Below are 7,636 nucleotides of genomic sequence, written 5' to 3'. Positions count from 1 at the left end.
GTTGGGCGTGATCAATTTTGGCGCCGTTGCCGGGAGTTAACGGAATTATCAATTGCCAATTCACGACAGAATATAAAGATTTCTTATTGTATCAGTTTTCTCTCTACCATACTTGTTCATTGAAATTTTATGTGTTGTTGATCTGGGTACTACCAGGTGCATGCCCTAAGAAATTCTACGAGGACTGGAGAACTATTGAAGGACTCGCAGAACCGAGAAGACTTCCGGCATTGGAATCGTGCAAACAAAAAGACTTAACAATCACAACAAACAATCCAACTCGAATTGACATGGGAGAGCATAAACGACCCCAACGGGAACTAGAAATTGATCAAATGGCACCTCCTGTGGCCTGAAGGTGCACTTAATGAACTGGGCACAACCCCACAGCTGACACATCTTGGCCAACTGCCATTATATGTGCCCGCGATACAAGCTGAATGTTCACAGATCACAAACAACATGCTACACTTGTTGCCAGAACAAGGGACCTTTTTCTGGGACACAAACAGAAGACCCTCAGCAGCACTTAAAGGAACTTCTGTCTATTTTGCAAAATCAAAGGCAACCGAACGTGACTCCAGAAGCAATCAGATTATTATTAGTTTTCAATTCTGTAACAGGTTAGCTGCTACAGGTTTGGGCTAACTCGCTTCCCATAACTCTATAGCACTTTGGGATGAGTTGGTCAAGATTTTCACAACAAGTTCATCCCTCCCAACAAGACGCTCAATTCAGATTGATGAATTGTGAGTTTCAACAGAAACGCAATGGAGAACTACACGAGAACATGGGGCAAGTTTAGGAATTATTGGTTATGTGTCCCACCATGGATGGTTCGCAGAGCAGATGTTGGGACAACGTTTCTTACTGGGATTGTCAGAACAGCTTTTGAAGAATAGGTTGATGCTCGGCTGGTGGGTGCATTCTTGAGCAAAGACTTGGAGGAAGGTCAGGAGATTTGCTCGACAAGATGGCGAGAATTCGGTTGGACTCTAGAAATGCACCTATCACTCCAAGTGGTGCACTCAGTGCCTTTGTATTCCTTCCAATAACATGGCTGAAATGGCGATCTTTTGACGCAAATGAGCATTCTCACCAAAAAGGTGGAGAATCAAGGGCAGAAGAAAAGGTTTCACATAGTAGACGCTACCAACGGAAGGTTTGTGCACCTCTTGCATTGAGCCAGCAATTGGTAATCCATGGAATGCAGAGCATGATTACATCAAACCAACCAACCTGAAGATAATGAAACTATGTGGCTAACTATGGGGTCGAGGCTAAGGTAATGCAGAAACTGGGGTCAGCAGACTCAGCAAGCAGTACAGGCCACCGCAGCCACAAGTCATAATGCTGGAATATGGGAGGCATGGACCCCCAACAACATGGCACAGTAATCCTAAGACCTCCAGGGTAGCAAGCAATCAGCAGCCAAGGGTACACCCACACTCAGCAACAGCAGGGTGGAAGACAGGAAGATGGGTTTGCAAGGCTAGAAGCATGATGCACAAGGTTTATTTGGTTTTCTCAATCTAAAATAAATGAAGAGGTGGATGCACATGAATGCAGCTAATCAAGAATACTTGAGGTACAAGGGGCCAGATTTTCCAATGTCACTTAACAATCGTCCTCAGGGGACCACTACTGCAGGAATACCCAAAATTAATCCAAAGATCAAGGCCCAAAGCAGTGATGGCGGTGAGTCTACGAAATGGCAGGATCTGAGATGTTGAGCAAGAGAGAGCTCAAGTAAAACATACAGATGAGACATACTTTCCAGTACCCATTTGAACTGGATGACTCTACGAGATTGACAGAATAACAGTTCAGCTTGCTCCTGAAGAAAAGAATATGCAACAGAGAGACTGGACAGTAATTTGAACCAGTCAGTGAGACAGCAGCAGAACCAATAAGTTGAGACAGTAGCGGAGGAAGGAGAGATCCAAGTGATTGGGAAGAAAAGACTTCCTGGCCTTATCATACCCTCAAAGGGTTTGGGCCAAGCCATCAGAAGGAGGAGCAGTACAAAAAGTTTCTAGAAATGCCACAAATTCAGATAAACATGTCCACTGATTGAAGTCTAAAAGAGATGCAGATATGCTAAAATGAATGAAGGACTGATGGTCTCGGAAGTTTAGACTTCAAGACTTGTCGACTGTGCTCTCACTCAGACATGTATAGCCGCAAGTGGTACTCTAGACCCGTTGCTGAAAGCTATCTGATCCGGGTAGTTTTACAATTCCATGCACCATTTGGGATACTACCGCATAGTTGCCAAGCTCTTTGTGATTTAGGGGCCAGCACTCCTAATGCCCCTGGTCGCATTTATAAGAGCGTTAGGATTGGCAGAGCTGACCTACTTCTAGTGTTATTTGCAAGCTGGCTTGACAGGATGTTAAGCGTCATTTGGATTCTTGATGATGTTGCTTATTCAGGTGGGGGAAATTTCGTGTTCCTGCAGATTTTGTAATCTTTGGATTGCAAAGTGGATGAAGAAATTTCCATAATTTCTTAGGACGACCTTTCCTTGGCTCAAGGAAGCAGTTTAATTGATTTGCGAGAACGGAGAGCTTAAGATGAGGCTCAATGATGAGGAGATTATATTAATGTGCAGAAATCGATGAGGCGACCAGTGAATTTGCAAATTGTTCACTTGTTGATGCAGTAATGTTAATTGTAGAGGCTGATGACCGAGGCTTTGACAATCGAGGACCCCTCTTGCTGCATGCTTGACAAACTTGAATGAAGTGAATTGTGAGGATTTGGGGGATGGGTGTTGGCACTAGAAGGTTAAAGGGTTTCGGGGAGAAGAAATCTGGAGTTTGAGCCTTGCATCTTAGAAAAGAGAGAGACCACCTCCAGGCTAAACACATCAATCGTAAGCCCCTAAGCTGGAATTAAAGCTTTGCCATCCCCCCAATTCCAAGGGGTATGAATTATTTGGGGCCCTGACTCCACATTACTGTTATCTATCTCATCTGGTTTTGTTAGATGTGCAGGTTCAACAGCTTTACAGGTACAAGGGAGTCGCAAAAACTGCCATTGGGTGGACCGAGTGGCAGATATCAAGGGGATAGCCCCGCCCTACTGCATGCAACAAAATCTGTGCTGGAAGAGGGCAAAAACCTTCCAGGGAACATCAGAGACGGGTAAATCAAACATGAAGGAAGTGGTGAAGAAAGAAGGTGATAAAATGGTTGGATGCGGGAATCATTTTTCCAAATTTCTGACAGTAGCCTGGTTAGCCCAGTTCAATGTGTGCCTTAAAAGGGTGGCATGACTGGTGGTAAGAAATGACAACAATACTTATAGTCAAACCAGAACTGTCACAGGCTGGAGAATTGCATGTGATTTATAAAAGTTGAATCTGGCACACAGAAACGCCTTCCACTCCTTTAATTGATCAATGCCTGGATAGAATTTGGAAGGAGGTCACACTTTTGCTTCTTGGATGGGTACTCAGGGTAACAATCAGATTTCCATTGCCCTGAGGATAGAGAAAAGACCTCCTTCACATGCCCTACGGATTTTATGCTTCAGGAGGATGCTTTGGTCTATGCAATGCCCGGCACAATTCCAAAGGTGCATATGGCCATATTTACTGACATGGTGAAGATATAATGGAGGTGTTCATGGATGGGACTTCTCAGTGGTGGGGAATTCATTTGAGGACTGCCTAGTAAGAAGTTTGACGCGTGTGCTGAAACGTATGCATTTGAGACTAGCTTGGTTTCTGAACTGGGTAAAAGTGCCATTTTCATGGTACAAGAAGGTAATAGTCTGGGACACCGAGTGTCAAGGCAAAGGAATGAGGTTGATAGAGAAGGAGGTTGATGTCATACAGCAAAGCCTGCACCGCCAACCATCAGTCAAAGCCATAAGGAGGCTTTCTTGGGACATGCCGGATTCCTACGGGAGGTTCATTAAGACTTCTCCAAAATTGCAACCTCTCTGTAAGTTGTTTAGAGAAAGATCACCTATTTGTATTTTCTGATGAATGCAGGGTAGCTTTTGAGGAGTTTGAAGAGGCTGGTCACAGCACAATAATCGTTGCCCAAGACTGGGAGCACCGTTTGAATTGATGTGTGGATGCCAGTGACTATGCGGGTGGGGGCAGTGCTGGGCCGCAGCGGAAGGACAAACTGATGCACCGCATTTATATGCTGTAGGACACTGAGTGGAGTCCCAGTTGAATTATCACACAGTGACAGAGAAAGAGATGCTAGCTGTGGTGATGTGCTATTTGACAAGTTTCGGCTCCTACCTAATAGGATCCAAGGTAATCGTATACTCTTGACCATGCAGCTCTTAGAATATTTAATAGAAAAGAAAGGACTCCTAAGCCACCAAGGAGCCTGAGTTTCGTTGGGTGTTGCTATTGCAGAGTTCGATCTTGAAAATTCGTGAACCGTAAAGGGCACTGAAAATCAAAGTCGCTGATCACCTATCACGACTTGAAGGAGCTGAGAAGTGTAAGTAGAAGTGGAAGAAATTCTTGGAAACCTTTCGCACAAGATGAGCAGTTGCTCGTTACATACATAGGAGCGCCTTGGTATGCAGATTAATGCTAATTACCTGGCCAGTGGTAATTGTTCCTCACGACCTGTCATCGGTCCAGAGGAGAGGAGATATTCTTTCGCGAAAGCCAATGGTAATTACTGGGGATGAGCCCTACCTGTTTAGAATATGCCTTGATAACATATCCGGAGATGCGTCCCCGAGAATCGAACAATCTTCTGTTTGCAGGCTTGTCAGCGCTTTCAGCGTATGGCGGTCACTTTGGAGGCATCAGGACGGCAGCTAAGTGCTAGAGGCGGATTTTTCTGGCCAACGGTAATTTAAGGATGCTCCACTCAGTGGTCAAGGCTGCAATGAATGTCACGCTCCGGGAACATTTCCCGGCGTCATGAGATGCCCAGACCCAGTTTCAAGAAGTGGAAGTGTTTGATGTTTGGGGGATAGATTTCATGGGTCCTTCATTAGCTCTATGGCAATAAATACATTCTTGTTGCTGTAGATTACGTGTTCCAATTGGTGGAAAGCTGCTGCATTACCTACGCAATGATGCTAAGGTGGTAGTCGGTTTCTAAAAGAAGAACTATTCAAAAGTCCGCTTTGGGACACACGTGCAAATTATCGAGTGATGGAGGAACTATTTCTGTAACCGAGCCTTCGAGAAGTTTTGCTTGGCTAAATACTGAGTGGCGCCACAAGGTGGCTACCCGTACCACCACACAACCAGTGAGCAGGTTGAGGTGTCTAACAGAGAGATAGAGCGTACTGGCAAAAACTGTAAATGCTACCAAGACTGACCTGGGCAATGGAAGCTTGGATGATGCACTAATGGGCCTACAGGACAAGCATTCAAGCACCATTGGTATGTCCACCAATAAAAGTTGGTGTTTGGGAAGGCTTGTCCCTACCTGTAGAACTGGAATAAAGCATGCGTGGGCATTGAAACGAGCTGAACTTAGATTAGAAGCTGCGGAGCAGCGTCCGATGAGTCACAGAATTACATGAGCTAGAGGAGTTTCGGATCTTGCTTTTCGAGAGCACATAAGGTTGTATAAAGAGAAAATGAAAAGGCTTTCACATCAGAAACATTATTGAACGAAAATTTCAAATCTGGGGAAAGGGTATGCTTTATAAAATCAAGCTGCGGTTATTCCCAGGATAAGTTAAAGTCAAGGTGGTCTGGACATTTCGCGTCGGTTGAAGTGTTTCCAATCCGGAAGCTGTGGAGGTTTCTACTGAAGATGAATGCTCGTACAATTTTCGAGTCCATGTCAGCGATTGAAATCTGTAAAAATTTGGGTATCCACGAGCCTAAGGAGATGACCCGAGATGCATTTGACCGAACCCTCAAAGGTCGCTAACTTACCTAACCCTCGCTTTACATGAGTCGTGCCCGACCGTTAATTAGGCGCTACGTGGGAGGCAACCCAACGACGTTGTTGTAATTGTAAATCTTAAGTACAAAAAAAAAAAAAAAAAAAAAAAAAAAAAAAAAAAAGACGACAGAAAAATTCAGAACAGCGGGTTTCTAACCGCGGTTCAACCGCGACCCGCGGGTGAAACCGCGGTGAACACACTCGCGGAATTCATGGCCGGGTTCACCGCGGAACGCGGTAGAACCGGGCAGACCCAGACGCGTCAGCGTAATTCGTTTTTTTTTTATTTTTTGTATTTTCTTTCTTTTTCCTAATTTATTTTAAAAACACCCCCCGCACCTAAAATAACCCCGCAATTCCGCCCAAACCCTCCATTATCTCTTTCCTTCTCTCTCCATTCACAAACCCCCTCTCTCTCTTTCTTCTTTATCTTCTTCTTCACACCCTTCATCCACACAACCCACAACCGTCCAATTTTTCTCCTCTCTTCATCTCAAGTAAGTTCTTCTCCTCTACTCTCTATTTCTTTATTTCCTAAGTAGTGTACAATTGTTTAATTTTGTAATTTTGGTTAAAACCTAGTTAGGAATTAGTCTTAGTTTTGCTTTTCTTTTATGATTATTAATGGGTATGAGTTGTTTAGTTGATTTGGGGGGGGGGGGGGGGGTTGTTAGTGTCACAATGGGTTGGGTCTCAAATTAGATTATAATTGTAAAATTGTTTTTGGTAATTTGGGCGACCTAAAATAATTTTTATGGTGAATAATTGATTTGGGGTCATGTGTTACCCGTGAATGATGGCAACGATGTTGTATATTGGGGGGTGTGCTAACGCCGACTTAGGATTGAATGTTTTCACCGGTTGGTTTTGGTTGTTGTAAGAGTGTGATGTGGTTTAGATGATTGTGTTGTAGGTTTTGTTAGTATACGTGTATTGGTTGGAAACTGTTATACTCTTGGTGGTGTTGTATATTGGAGGTAATATTGACTGGAATAAGTGTGGGGTGTCTGTTGCTGGACTGTGGTCTGAAAGGCGAGCTGTTGTGGGTTGTCTGCTGTTGTCATTGGGTGGTGAAGTCTGAGTACACACCTTATGGCTTTAGCTCTGTATAGGATGATGGTTTGTTAGACTGTTTTTTTCGCAGGATTAATGGCTTCCAAAGGCAGCGGCGTCTGCGGCCTTCTCCACCATCCCTACTTATGATGAATCTAATTCCAATCGGAACAGGCTGAGGAATGACTTCCGTGCAAAGCTAATAAAACGTTTCAGTCCAGGAATCCCGTATTGATCGGGCTGCCCTTCCGAGCTGAAAAGTGTGGAGATGGTATGAAGAGATCCGGCGGCGGGAAAATGGAGTTCTCTTTGCTGACCCTCGCATACTGTCAACAGATGGTTGGTTCGTGAATTTTATGGCAAACTCCCATGTAACGATTGGTAGGGAGTTGATTGTGCGGGTACGTGGTCAGTGCGCAGATTGCTACAAAATTCGTCCGGTGTTGAGGTTGCCTCCATTTACCGCGATGGTTTTTGGGACTCATTCTATCATGACAGGTCGCTGGGTGTGACATGGGAGGTTATGACGGATGTGGCTTTGTACGGAGGGGAGACACTATTTGGTATAAAGGAAGATATAACTCCTCAACTCTAGCTCTTTCACATTCACGCCTCGGGTGGCTAGTGGTTGGTGTGACAGTGATTATTTCTGTAGGCAGGTTTGCTTACTAGCAAACCACGGACAGACTATG

This window comes from Nicotiana attenuata, unplaced genomic scaffold (assembly GCF_001879085.1).
Source record: "Nicotiana attenuata strain UT unplaced genomic scaffold, NIATTr2, whole genome shotgun sequence".
NCBI lineage: Eukaryota > Viridiplantae > Streptophyta > Magnoliopsida > Solanales > Solanaceae > Nicotiana > Nicotiana attenuata.
This window is presented reverse-complemented; position numbering follows the sequence as displayed.